General features: G+C 40.4%; 1 pseudogene; it reads right to left on the bottom strand.

Annotated features, from left to right (window-relative positions):
- Window positions 1-960: 960 nt before the first annotated feature.
- Window positions 961-3,821, bottom strand: LOC129678814 (heat shock protein HSP 90-beta-like; annotated as a pseudogene).
- Window positions 3,822-13,628: the final 9,807 nt, after the last annotated feature.

Raw genomic sequence — 13,628 nt, 5'->3', positions numbered from 1 at the left:
ACTAATAGCTATTGTACATTCCACAATGTTCATGTCTAAGCCAAAAAGAATCACTTCATTCTTCATCATAGCTGAATATAAAAGCAGCCCTTTTTATTCAAAAAATGTTACAGAAGCAACTTTACACAAAAGAGACAAAGAATAGGAAGATGAATGATGTCCTTGATGTTGCTGACAGTAGCAAAGATGAAGTCTATGAGAAAGCACAGCTCTTGATAAATGACGATATTCTTTGTCCATGGGAGTTTTGAATGATGAAGCATAGAGTGATATCAGAATACTTATTTTTCATGAGGGATTTTTATAAGATATATATAAGTATTATCCGAAAACAACCTGTGTCTATCTAAGGTAAACAGAATACTAAGGAGAAGGAGAACACCTATTTCAGATATATAGTATTAAAAGTAATATTTATAGATTTCTATTGTCTTTTTCCTTAGGGTTGCAGTTTGTGCTAAGTCAGCATGAGTCTGTTCTACTACCAGCTTTCACTTAAGATTCTTTCCCTATCTTAACGTTTGTAATTCTCCAGTATCTTGTTACCATTCTTTTTCTTTGTTAAATTTGTATTCAGGAAAGTGTTAAACATCATGTTTGTTTATTAATGTGTATTTCATTCACTTGTGTCTAGGAATGTTTATATTGAAGTCAGTCTTCAACTCCAGAAAAACATTATTAATTTTTTTAAACTGCATCTTCTTTATTTTGCATACTTTTAATTTCATTAAAAAAAAAGAAAAGAAAACAACAGCAACAACAACAACAAAAAACACCATACACAATACCCGACCTTGCCATTCTGTAGGAGGGGATTTTCCTGCCTGAAGGTACAAGGCCACAAGGCCAGGATAGAAGAAATTCTTCTAGACATGAGGATGGTCAGGTGGGTCAAGGCTACAGGGGAGCCACAGGGAAAGCTACAGAGAGAACATGGGAAGCCTGGGGGGGGTGGTGTCTTTAATCTACTTCTTCCATGCAAGAGGCGTCCTCATCACCCTCAAGTGTGGGGATCTCATCAGGAACAGCAGCACTGAGCTCCTCTGCAGTCACTTCATCTCCATCAGTTCCCAGGCTTAGTTTAATCATGTGGTAGATGTGGTTGGAGTGGGTTTGGGAATATTCAAGTGAGAAACCAGAGGAGAGCAGAGCAGTTTCCAACAGCAGCACCACAAGGTCCTCGACAGCTTTGCCTTTTTTGTCTGCTTCAGCCTTCTGCCGCAGGGGCTCAACAATGGGGTGGTCAGGATTGATCGCTAGGTGTTTTGTGGTCATCATGTAGCCCATTGTAGTGTTGTCATGCGGTGCCTGGGCCTTCATGATCTGCTCCATGTTGGCTGTCTAGCCATAGGTGTCACAATACAGCAGGGTGAAGAGACAAGCCTATTGGAGATTGTGACCTTTTCAACCTTCTTATTGAAGATTTCCTTCATGAGCTTGCAGAGCTTCTCAAACTTTGCCTTGCTCTCCTCCATTTTCTTCTCTTCTTCATCCTCTGGTAGACCCAGGCCCTCCTTAGTCACCAAGATCAGGCTCTTCCCATCGAATTCCTTCAGATGCTGCACGCGGTACTCATCAATAGGCTGGGTCACATGCACCACCTCAAAGCCCCACTTCAACACACGTTCCACAAAGGCAGAGTTGGCCGTCTGCTCTTTGCTCTCACCAGTGATATAGTAGATGTACTTCTGTGTCTCCTTCATGCTCAGACAGGGAGGTCATCTCATCTCCAGAATGAGAGGTGTGATAGCAGAGGAGCTCAAAGAGGCAGCGGTGGTTGGTAGAATATTCATAGATTCCAATAGGTTAAACATACTAAAATCTGTACACCTAAAGAAAAGCTAAGCAAGAAAGAGTAGTCTGGGAAAGATAATCAATTCTCACTCAGAAAGGCAATGGGATGGACATCGGAAGAGAGTGAAAACAGGGAATAGGACAGAAGCCCACCACAGAGGGCCTTTGAAAGACTCTACCCAAAAAGGTATCAAAGCAGATGCTGAGACTCATAGCCAAACTTTTGGAAGAGTGCAGGGAATCATATGAAAGAAGGGTGAGTTAGTAAGACCTGGAGAGGACAAGAGCTCCACATAGAGAACAAGAGAACCAAAAATCTGGGCACAGGTATCTTTTCTGAGACTGATACTCCAACCAAGGACCATGCATGGAGATAAGCTAGAACCCCTGCTCAGATGTAGCCCATGGCATCTCGGTCTCCAAGTGGGTACCCTAGTAAGGGGAAACAGGGACTGTCTCTGACATGAACTCATTGTCTGGCTCTTTGATCACCAACCCCTGATAGGGGAACAGACTTACCAGGCCACAGGGGAAGACAATGCAGCCAGTCCTGATGAGACCTGATAATCTAGGGTCAGATGGAGGGGGAGGAAGACTTCCCATATCAGGGGACTTGGTGAGATGTATGGGAGGAGATGATGGAGGGAGGGTAGGATTTAGAGAAAATGAAGGAGAGGTTACAGCTGGGATACAAAATGAATAAGCTGTAATTAATATAAAAATATTAAAACTAATAAAATTTTCTTGGATAATGACTAATAAAACTTCTTGTACTTCTCTTTGTCTTCGGCCAACTCAGAGAAGAGTTTATGGCATTTCTTTACAACTTTTTCGTGGATGACTTTCAGAATCTTGCCCTGCTGGAGCATTTCTCAGGATATGTTCAGGGGCAGATCCTTGGAGTCAACCACACCACAGATAATGTTGAGGTACTCAGGTATCAGCTCATCACAGCTGTCCATGATGAACACATGATGAACATACAGTTTGATGTTCTTCTTCTTCTTCTTGTTCTCAAAAAAGGTGAAAGGAGCTTGCTGAGGAACGAACAGCAGTGCCCTGAATTTCAACTGACCTTCTACAGAGAAATGATTTACTGCTAAGTAGTCTTCCCAGTCATTAGTGAGGCTGTTATAGAATTCACCATATTCCTCTTGAGTGATGCCATCAGGGTTTCTTGTCCAAATAGGATTAGTCTTATTCAACTCTTCATGATGAATGTACTTCTCCTTAATCTTCTTAGTTTTCTTTTTCTTATCTTTGCCACTGTCATTCTTTTCATCTGATCCCACATCTTCAATATTTGGCTTCTCTTTGCCACCCTTAGTTTACTCTTCTTTCTCTCCTCTCTCTTCCTCTGCCTCATCATCACTGATCTCCTTCTCTTGTTCTTTCACCAAATAGTGGGTGATTATATAGCTTATGAAATGTGAGTGTTTCTTCATTACTTTCTTGACTCCCTCTCTTCTATGTATTCTGTCTTCTCTTCTTTGAGGTGAAAGATCACCTTGGTGCCCTAGCCAATAGGCTCACCATGGTCAGCACAAACTGTGAAGGAGCCACCAGCAGAAGACTCCCAGGCATACTGTTCATCATCATTGTGCTTTGTGATAACAACCACCCTCTCTGCCACTAGATAGGCCAAATAGAATCCAACACCAAACTTCCCAATGGAGATGTCTGCACCAGCCTGGAGAGCCTCCGTGAATGCTTTTGTGCCAGACTTAGCAATGGTTCCCAAGTAATTTATGAGGTCAGTGTTGGTCATACCAATGCCAGTGTCCACCAATGCCAGCTCCTGAGGTGTGGGGATTATGTCAATTTTTATCTTTTTGCTGCTGTCCAACTTGAAAGGGTCTGCCAGGCTTTCATACAGAATATTGCCAAAGGCATCAGAAATCAACTCCCAGAAAAAAATCTCCTTATTTGAATAGAAAGTGTTGATGATAAGGGACATGAATTGAGCAATTTCTGCTAAAAGGCAAGGTTTCCACCTCTTCCTCTCCATGGTGCACTTCTTCAGGCATCCTGACAGGAAAGCCAAGTTGTTGTACAAAGCAAGTGGGCCCTGACCACATCTGACTCCCACAACAAGCCTAAGCTGTGCAGCAGTGACTCATTATTAAAATCATTTAAAGGTGTTACTTATTTTTGTTGTTTCGGTGATAAATGTCCATGAGAAACATTTTTAAAGAAAAGAACGCTTCCTTTGGGCCATAGTTTTAGAGGCTTTGGTCTCTGGTCCTAATTGCATTGGTTTTATGTCCATGGTCAAGTAGAAATAATAGTAAAGAGGGCATGAAAAAGAAAACTTTTACTTTGGCTTCCAGAAAGCAGAAACAATGCCTATGCCTAATTCCATCTTTTTATTCATTCTCAGCTCTTGGACTAATAAATGAGGCTAATAGCATAGGTTTTCTCATTTAGTCTTCCCATAGTTCTTATAGACACACTTAGACAAAACATGCACTTATCTGTAGGTTATACTGTTTAGGCAGTCCTCCCTTAAACAGTCATCATAGACACACCTGGCCACAAACATACACTTTTCTATCTCCTACGAAACTCTCTGTCCAATTTAGTTGTCAGTCAACAGTAACCATAACGTCACTCTGAGACATCAGGTTTTGAGATAGAAAAGGCTTTTCTTTTAGATCTTGACAATATATTTCTCCATCTTTTCTTCCTTAAACAAAAGCAACAGTCTAAAATGTTCTAGTGAAAAATTGTCAGATTGGACAATACATAGAGGAATTTTCATCCAGTACACCTTTAATCCCTCTGGCTAAAATAAAGATATGCCTTTAGTTCATACCTTTAAATATACCATAGAATGAAGGTAAAATTAGTTTTTGGAAGGAAGCACCCAGATTTGAAAGTGACATCTAATGGAGGGGCAGATAAAGTCATAGATCAGAGAAATATTTGACAGAATGAGTCAGAGATAGGCTATACCCAATTCTGAAAAGAATATACAGGAAAAAAAAACTATTTAAGAACAGTACTATAAAGCTGAGACAGTAGAATATGGTACAGTAGAGAGAGAGAGTAGAGAAGATAGTACAGTAGAGTAGAGTACAGTAGAAAGTTCAGAAGAGAAGACAGTACGGGAGAGCTGAGGTCAATACAAAACAGTTCAGTATCAGCAGTTGGTGCAGTTCAGTTGAGTTCTTTCAGTTCGGTGCAGTGCAGTTCATGGAGTTCAGAAACAAAGCTATTCAGGTGAAGACATGAGAAGCCAATTTCAATCAGTCAGTTTGGAGAAGAGTTTTGAGCCAGAACATCTGAGTTGAACCAGCCAGCAAGAGTTCAAAAGAAAGTAGAAAGGGTAAGCTTATTCTTCAGTAAGGCTCAGAGATGACAATCAGGTGAATAAAAGATACCGTAACAACAATAGAAGTTTATTCCTGAAAAATTTTGATATATGAGTAATTCTGTCACCATAGCTAATAGATAATTAGTCTAAACATGGTCAGCTTATTGGAAGACAAATTATATTATCTCTTATGATTGTAAATGCAAATGCTTCTCAAAGAGAAAACTAATTTCTAAGTTCAATAAACACTTCATCATTTTCTTTGAGCTTTTTTTCCTTATATAAAAATTAAGAGTAGACATTTAAGAAAACGAGATGTAAAGAAAGGCACACAAATTTCAATGTAAATGGAAAGGGCTACACTTTGTTTTTTTCATATTCAGCGGATACTTCCTGAGTACATGCAGGGAAGGGTGCTTCATACAATACATTAAAAAGAAAATGAATCAAAACAACCTCTAAGTAAAAGATACAAGGCAATAAAAAGTAGGCACAATCAGAATTTAAAAGTATGTCTGCTTACATATTAAAACAATATTGTGATACAAGTGTAATGTTGCTATAATAAAACTCCAAATTTATATCACTCAATAATTTGAAAACTACAAACAATATTATTTTATCTAAGTGTTAACAATGAAATAATCTATCCCTTTTTCTATTTTCTTTTTCCACTGTACTATCATCTGTCTATTTATCTATCTATCTATCTATCTATCTATCTATCTATCTATCTATCTATCTAATCACTTTACAGCCTGATCCCAGTCCCCTCTCTCCTCTCCTTCCACTCCCACCCTCATCCTCCCTTTCTTTTTTTATTATACTTTATTTACTTTGTATCCCCCCCTCTAGTTCCCTCCCTCCTCCCTTCCCAATCCCTCCCTTCCTCCCCCTTCTCCACACACTCCCCTCCCCAAGTCCACTGGTAGGAGAGGGTTTCTTTTTCTTCCTTCTGATCCTAGTCTGTTAGGTCTCATCAGGAGTGGATGCATTGTCTTCCTCTGTAGCCTGGTAAGGTTGCTCCCCCTCAGGGGGATGTGACCAAAGAGCAGGCCAATCAGTTCATGTCAGAAGCAGTCCCTGTTCCTATTACTATGGAACCCACTTGTTGAGACTTATGGGCAAACTTTGGGCAGAATGCAGGGAATCTTATGAAAGAAGTGGGAAATAATAGTAAGACCTGGAGAGGACAGGAGGTCCACAAGGAGAGCAATAGAACCAAAAATTTGAGCACAGGGTTCTTCCCTGAGACTCATACTCCAACCAAGTACCATGCATGGAGATAACCTAGAACCCCTGCACAGATGTAGCCCATGGCAGTTCACTGTCATCCTTTCTTTCTAACCATTCACCTGTCTCCTTAAAGAAGGAGGAGCCTAGCCTAATGTTGCAGCAGAACTTAAGCACATCTTCTCCTACAGTGTTCAGACAATGTAACCCTGAAAGGCAGGCTACAGAGTCAGAGACTGGCCTGTTCCCATTGATAGGAGATATACATGATGACGGAGCTGCACATCTACAAAATATGTGTAGGTGATTTGGTCCAGCCCACACATGCTATTTGGTTGGTGGTTCAGTCTCTGCGAGCCTCCATGGGTTCAGATTAGTTTACTCTGTAAGATTTCTTGTTGGGTCTATGATCCCACTGATTCCCTCAGTTTTTCCTCACACTATTCCACAAATTTCCCTTAGGTTGGTCTACTGTTTGGTTGTGGATCTTTGCATCTGCTTCCATCAGCTGCAGGATGAAGCCTCTCAGAAAGCAATTATGCTATGCTCTTGTCTTGGCACAGTAAGTCCCAGCAGGGCTAAATGCATCCTTTCCCACTGAGGCCAGACAAGGCAGCCCAGCTAAGGGAAACTGGTCCAAAAGCAGGCAACAGAGTCAGAGACAGCCCCTACCCTGACTGTTAAAAGATACACAGTTATTCTAGGCCCCTGTCTTCAACCATAGCAGAATATCATTAAAGTGTCAGGGGTTGATGAGCTCTCTCTCATGGAATGTGTCTCAAGTTGGGCCAGCTATTGGTTTGCCATTCCCTCAATCTCTGTTTCATCTTAATGCCTACAATTCTTGTAGCCAAGACAAATTTCGAGTCAAAGGTTTTATAGTTGTTTCTATGTCCCCATCTCTTCAGTAGGGCTCTCTCCTGACTACAGAGGTGGTGACTTCAGGCTCCATATCCACTGCTGCTAGGAGTCCCAGCTAGGGTTATCACCATAGCCTCATAAAAACAGGCAGGTAGATCAATGCAATTGAATCAAATACCCAGAAGTAAACACACAGACTTATGGACACCTGATTTTAAAAAAGAAGCCAAAACCATACAATGAAAAAAGAAAACAAAAAGCATCTTCAACAAATGTTTCTGGTCTAACCAGATGACTTCATGTAGAAGCATGCAAATAGATACTTATCAATAATTCTGCATAAAACTCAACTCCAAATTGATCAAAGTTCTCAATATAAAACTGTATACACTGAAGGAAACTGTTTAACAGAAGGGAAACTGGAGGAATAACCTTGAACTCATTGGCACAGGAGACAACTTCCTGAACAAAGCTCCAACAGATCAGGCACTAAGATCAATGATTAATAAACAGGACCTCATTAAACTAAAAAGCTTTTGGAAGGCAAAGGGCATTTTCAAGAGGACAAAATAGCAGCCTACAGTATGGGAAAAGATTGCCCAAGTGGCTTACATAGTGATGGGAAGAGGGACTGCCTCTGACATAAACTGATTGGCCTGCTCTTTGATCACCTCCCCCTGAGGGGGGAGCAGCCTTACCAGGCCACAGAAGAAGACAATGCAGCCATTCCTGATGTGATCTGATAGACTAAGATCAGAAGGAAGGAGAGGAGGACCTCCCCTATCAGTGGACGTGGGGAGGAGCATGCATGGAAAAAGGGGAGGTAGGGTGGGATCGGGAGGGGGGGAGGGAGTGGCTTATGAGGGGATACAAAATGAATAAAGTGTAATTAATAATAATAATTTAAAAAAAGAAAAAAAATAAATAAATATAAAAAAAAGATCTATACCAACCCTATATCTGACAGAGGGCTAATATCCAGAATATATAAAGAACTCAAGAAATTAAACACCAATAAGCTAATAACCTAATTTTTAAATGGGGGGGGGCTCAACAGAGGAATATAGAATGGCAGAGAAACACTTAAATGCATGCTTACTGTCCTTAGTAATCAGGGAAATGCACATCAAAACAACCCTGAAATCTCACCTTAAACCCATCAGAATGGCTTAGATCAAAAAATGGAAGTGATAACACATGTTGGAGAGGTTGTGAACAAAGGGGAACCCTCCTCCATTGCTAGTGGGAGTGTAAATTTGTATATCCACTTTGAAATTCAATCTGGTGTTTTCTCGACAATTAGGAATAATGCTACCTCAATATCCAGCTTTTCCACTCTTAGGGCATATATCTAAAATATGCTCAAGTATACAACAAGGACATTTGCTCAACAATGTTTGTAGCAGCTCTATTCATAATAGCCAGAATCTGGAAACAACCTAGATGTCCTTCAATGGAGGAATGGATAGAGAAATTGTGGTACATTTACAAAATGGAATACTACTCAGCTATTAAAAACAAAGAAATCATGAAATTTGCATGCAAATGGTGGGAACTAGAAAAGATCATCTTAAGTGAGGTAACTCAGAAGTAAGAGGATACACATGGTATATATTCACTCATAAGAAGATATTATCCATATAATATAGGATAAACATACTGAAGACTATACTGCTAAAGAAGCTAAACAACAAGGAAGACCCTAGGGAAGATGCTCAATTCTCATTTAGAAGGATAAACGTGATAGACATCAGAAGCAGGAGAAGACAAGGAACAGGATAGGAGCCTACCACAGACAGCCTCTGAAAGACTCTCTCTATCTTTGGAAAGACCCCTGTGCTCAGATTTTTTGGTTCTGTTGCTCTACTTGTGGAGTTCCTGTCCTCTCCAGATCTTACTGGTTCCCACTTCTTTCATAAGATTCTCTGCACTCTTCCCAAAGGTTGCCCATGCGTCTCAGCATCTGCATTGATAATCTGCAGGGCAGAGCCTTTCAGAGGTCCTCTGTGTCAGGCTCCTGACTTGTTCCCTCTTTTCTCCTTCTTCTGATGTCCATCCTCTTTGACTTTCTGCATAGGAATTGACCAAGGACTATACATGGAGATAACCTAAGACTCCTGCACAGATGTAGCCCATCTGTAGTTCAGTATCCAAGTGGGTTCTATAGTAATAGGAACAGGGACTGTCTCTGACATGAACTGATTGGCCTGCTCTTTAATTACCTCCCCCTGAGGGGGAAGCAGCATTACCAGGCCACAGAAGAAGACAATGCAGCCACTCCTGATGAGACCTAATTGACTAGGATCAGAAGGAAGGAAAAGAAGTCCTCCCCTATCAGTGAACTTGGGGAGGGGCATGCATGCCGAGGGTGGAGGAAGGGAGGGATTGGGATGGGAGGAGGGAGAGAACCACTGGGGGGATACAAAGTGAATAAAGTGTAATTAATAAATAATTAAAAACTAACAAGTAAAAAAAAAAAAAGGAAAGAAAAAAACTCTATAGAGGTATTAAAGCAAAGGCTGAGACTCACACCTAAACTTTGGGCAGTGTACAGGGAATCTTAGGAAAGAAAGGGGAGATAGAAATCCCTGGAGGGGACAAGAGCTCCAAAAGGAGACCAATAGAGCCATAAAAACTAGCCCTGTGGTCCCTAAAGAGAATGATATCTCAGCAATGGATAATGCATGGAGAAGACCTAAAACCCTGGCTCAGATATAGCCCATAGACTCAGTTTCCAAGTGGGTTCACTAGTAAGAAGAGCAGGGGCTCTCTCTGATATGAACTCAGTGGCTGGCTCTTTGATCACCTCTCTCTGGGGGTACAGCCTTACCAGTCCACTGAGGAAGACAATGCAACCAGTCATGATGAGACCTGCAAGGCTAGAGTCTAATAAAAAGGGCGGAGGACCTCTCCTATAAGTGGACTATGGAAGGTGCATAGGGGGAGAAGAGGGAGGGGGTGAGACTGGGAGGAGATGCTATAGCCAAGATACAAATAGAATAAATTGTAATAAATGACAATAATAAAAAATGAGAAAAAATATGCCTCAAAAAATAAAAATAAAAGAGTGTATCTTCCTCTACTAGTTTTCATAGTTTATTTGCTTAGAATGTCATTTCTATCCTTTCTCTGTTAGTAAGAATATATCTTTACCAGTGAGATAAGATTTCTTTGGACAATAAAGACTTAAATCTCATCTTTAATCTAATCAGCCAGTCTCTTTGTTTTATGTAGAGTCAAGACTGTTTACATGAAGGGTTAGTATTAAATTGTGTGTACTAGTTTATGTTTTCTTGATTTAGAAACTCCATGGCTAGTTCATTAATACTCTTTCATATATTTCCTAATTCTTTCCTGTGTAGTTTTCCATTGAGATTTCCTCTTTCTAATCATTTTCATTTCCCCTTTTTATAATTTGCATTGAAAAAAGGATTCTTCTTTCATATGAAACATTCCAACCACCACTTCCTCCACTCTGCCCAGCTCCACCCTCCTCCCTTCTTCCCCAGGTTTCCTTCCCCTCCATTTCCTCATTAGAAGAAAGAAGGCCTCCAAGAGACAACAGCCAAACAGAACAAAACAAGGTACAATAAGACAGGAAGGGAGAATATGGGAAAGCTGGTCCCAATGCTATGAGCACAGGAAAACCAGCCCTGGCAAAGAGGGAGAGCTGGCACTGGTGATTCTAGTGCGGGAGAGCTGGCAGGCAGACCAATTCAGCTACCATCCAGGCCGAGATCCAGGCCTTTGAGTTCTCCCACCCCAACATCTATCCCATCTATGAACTGCAGTTGTGTGTAAAGGGGCTAGTCCTGAATAACCAAAACTGTAGGATCTGTATGACACAGGATAACAACTGGATCTACAACAGGAGGACACGTGAGACTCCAGTATTGATAGTATAGCAAAAGCAAGGCTTCAAACCACACCACAGCTGCTTTTTTTTTTTTTTTTTTTAATCTTTTGGTGAAGTTGCAAGTCCAAGGTACAATATGGAGTGATGGGAAGATGAGAGGGATTAGGGTACCTGTGAGAGAGCCTGGCTAAATAAGCCTGACAAACTCCATGACAGGCTTCATTTTCTTGCTCAACAGAACAGGCCTAAAAGTTACAGGAAGAACCACAGAAAAAGGGCAACCAATGGGAAACTGCCAATACATTTGACCTGGCGAATATAAGGTTGCTTAACTAAGGGTTTGAAAAGCATATAAGTACTGACCAGAATCACCAGGGCACCCGTAGCTTCCATGGGCACCAGGCAATCCCAGTCAAGATTATAGAACAATAATAGGAATTCTCATTTCTGGCTTTAAAAGGGGCCTTCAACTCCCCTTGGGGTCAACACCATATTTTAAAGGTGGTGACACCAGCATGCTGGACTAATGCAGAATAAATGCCCTTTGTTTTCTGCAAGCTACTAGAGTCTGGGGTCATTCTTTGAGCGAATTCCTGACTCTAACACCTGAAGCGAAATTCATAAAGAATCAATAGAATGATTAAAAAAAATAATGAGGCCAAAGCCCTCTTATCCAGGCTGGACAAGGCTATGCAAGAAGAGGGAAAAGAGTCCCAAGAACAGGCAAAAGAGTCAGATATAACATCTGCTACCACAGTTAGGATTTCCACAAATAACCAAGATAACAGCCATAACTTATATGCCAAGACCTGGTACAGACCCATGAAGGTCCCTGATTGTCATTTTGTCTCTGTGAGCACAAAGGATGAGCCCTGCTTAGTTGATTCACTGAGCCATGTTCTCATGGTATCATCCATTCTCTCTGACATGAATTCATTGTCTGGCTCTTTGATCACCAACCCCTGATTGGGGAACAGCCTTACCAGGCCACAGAGGATGATAATCAACCAGTCCTGATGAAACCCTTTCCACAGGTTTTCTTATTTGAGGTTGGTCTGATGCATGTTACTGGCCCTCAAGATCTGATTACACCTATCCTTGTTTTGTAAACCTGCCTAAGACATACCTTATTGGTTGATAGAATGACCTATCCCTGGGCTGGACAGAATGGGGTAGGTGTGAGTAAGTTTCCCGAGGCTTGGAGAGGACAGGAGAATCATAGGAGACAGATGGACAGAAAGAGAAGAGCTAAGAAGATGTCATGATGGGATGGGTGAAGAAGGAATCATTTGGGCTGGAAAGATTCTAATAATGGTGTGAAAAGGCCCAGGTGAAGAATACAAGCGTCTTGGGATTACGAATGGGAGGTAGACCAGATGAGGAGGATTAAGGTGTATGGCATTGAGTGGGGGCTCTGAGATATATGGTGAAGTTATTGAGCCAGCATAAGTGAAATATCTCCCCAGCCCAAGGTATATAAGGTAATTATAAAATATAGCATGTATCTGTGTCTTATTATTTTTGAAAATGGTTTAATAACACCTCTGTGTTAATCTTAGGGCTAATCATAAATATTACATAGCCCAACACTCATTTTTTTTTTAATTTGCAACGACAGTTTTACAATCTTCAAGGGTAAGGAACATGGAGACCACCCACTGAGACATCCTTTGTGAACTGTGGCTGTATGTCTCTGCATCTGCTGCTGCAGGGAGCCTCTCTCATGACGACTAGAAAAAGCACCAAGCTGTAAGTACAGCAGAATGCTGTATTATTAGGAATAATATTTAGGAATAATTTTATTAATATTCTTGTTATTAGATATCTGGTGTTGTTCTATTAGGCTTGTGGTAGTAAATTATATGAATTTTTTTTTCTCTAAAATAGTTTCTGTGAATTATAAAGTCCCTCCTTCCCCTTTGCTTGTATGTCTGATTCGTGGTTAGCCATTTCTTTTACTAGGAATACCAAACATTATGCTAGAATTTTATTGCACAGATTTCCCATACCATTTTTTTCTGCAACTCAGTTTTCTCTTCTATACCAAAAATTGTAGACCTACTAGCTGGTTGTGAGCCTGAGGTCTAGATCGTGGTGTTCATAGTTTGTCATTTTACTGTTTTCCAATTCCTCAGCAATGCCTTTAATCTCTGATCATCTTTGTCCCATATTTTCAGCATGCTGGTAAAGATTTCTGTTCAGACTTTATTTGAATAAGGGTTGAATTTTCTTAATCACTGCATATGTATATCTATATATCTATATATAGATATATATGAATTTATAACCATATTTTGTTGATTTTCTAACCTAAATTGCTGTGTTTCTCTCCTACGACTTTAACTTCTCTAGTTCTATCTTTCAAATTACTTTGATTGTTATTAAGAGTAAGCTCAATTTCAATGTTTTTCTTTATCCATTTAAACAATTTCATTTTCTTTAGATTCTTTTTTTTTTCTTTTAGAAAAGCATTTTGAGATTGAGAGATGTCATTTTTCTTTGAATTTTCTTATTCCTGAGGAACTGACTTCACTGGTCCTTCAGGCCACTTCTATTTTTTTCTTTTAT

This window comes from Psammomys obesus, unplaced genomic scaffold (assembly GCF_907164565.1).
Source record: "Psammomys obesus unplaced genomic scaffold, mPsaObe1.curated_primary_1811, whole genome shotgun sequence".
Lineage (NCBI taxonomy): Eukaryota > Metazoa > Chordata > Mammalia > Rodentia > Muridae > Psammomys > Psammomys obesus.
Note: the sequence above shows the minus strand (reverse complement) of the source record. Positions and strands in the feature narration are given on the sequence as shown.